The following is a 1590-nucleotide window of genomic DNA, read 5'->3' as shown; positions in this document are numbered from 1 at the left end:
AAAAAAAGTGAAAAGTGTAAAAAAAAAAAAAATTGGGAAAAGTGTAAAAAAGAAAAGAAAAAAATGTGTAAAAAATAAAATAAGGGACAAATAAATGAATGGTGTTTATTGCATTTTTTTAGCTGTGCTGGTTTTGTAAAAAAAATACTACAAATCAAAACTGGGAAAAAAGTGGGGTTTTTTTTACGTTTTTTTCCCTCTTTTTTTATATTTTATTTGTCCTAAGTGAGGCGTTAGACACACATATGTGATATAAATATGTAGCTCTGTCCTCTAAAAAACAATATATAATATGTGTGGGTGCACTTTGTAAGAAAGTATATTACTGACGTGGAAGAATCACACAGCAAAAATGTCAAAAGTGTGTCAGTCATTTACGAACAGAAACTAAAAACAAGCTCAGTCATGAAGGGGTTAAATATCTAATTGGAAACATTCTGCAGATCTGTTCGATGCTAAAAGTCAGAAATGATAGAGGAGAACCTCCCGAAAGATACAACGGTCTCCGATCTTCTCCAAGGGATCTCTCTGAAGCCGAAGGCAATGCACACAGGACTGGAGGGGAATGACGAGGGAGTTCTACGGAGAATAGAAAGTCTTCTGTTATGTGTGTGATGGCGGGAAGATGTCACTTCTCTGGTAATGACCGGACTCTGCATTCTTCTGTGTTTACATCACGGTCTTATCTGCTGAGATCTGAGACCGGGGACTGCGGGTCTGATGGGAAATTTCCATTACAGTCATTTATAGGAACCCAACTGAGAACGAGAGAGAGAGAGAGAGAGAGATGTCCTGTCTACTGTGTCAGAGTCCAGCATCATGAACAGCAACCATTCACAAAGCTCCATCACTCCTCCAGCAGAGCAGAGTATATATGGGGAGAGGAGAGTTATAGAGGAAGGAGCAGAGTCCTCCAGCAGAGTATATCAGGAGAGGAGAGTTATAGAGGAAGGAGCAGAGTCCTCCAGCAATAGTTCCATTCACTGCATTTGAAGTGAAGCTCTGCGGAAACAGATACTGCCTAAAGAAGTGGGAGGTTGGGATCATCCAAGGATGAACTGAAGAAGTGTCTGTATGTATCCTCCTTATATCCTAATAGATTGTAAGCTCTTCCACCTTCTGTATCCTCCTTATATCCTAATAGAGTGTAAGCTCTTCTACCTTCTGTATCCTCCCTTATATCCTAATAGATTGTAAGCTCCTCCCCTTCTGTATCCTCCCTTATATCCTAATAGAGTGTAAGCTCCTCCCCTTCTGTATCCTCCCTTATATCCTAATAGAGTGTAAGCTCCTCCCCTTCTGTATCCTCCCTTATATCCTAATAGAGTGTAAGCTCTTCTACCTTCTGTATCCTCCCTTATATCCTAATAGAGTGTAAGCTCCTCCCCTTCTGTATCCTCCCTTATATCCTAATAGAGTGTAAGCTCTTCTATGAGTTATTATGTAGAATGTTGATGTTTCGGAGACCCGACATGGGAACTGTCCAGGATCGGAGAAGCCTCCGGGTTTGATGAAGAAGCCGGGTCCTTCAATGGTGTATTTTGGTTTTGTGCTGCCCTAGGAAAGACTAAACCCGAGCACCCCCCCCCC

This window comes from Nanorana parkeri, unplaced genomic scaffold (assembly GCF_000935625.1).
Source record: "Nanorana parkeri isolate BGI_ZX_2015 unplaced genomic scaffold, ASM93562v1 scaffold1232, whole genome shotgun sequence".
NCBI classification, from domain to species: Eukaryota; Metazoa; Chordata; class Amphibia; order Anura; family Dicroglossidae; genus Nanorana; species Nanorana parkeri.
Note: the sequence above shows the minus strand (reverse complement) of the source record.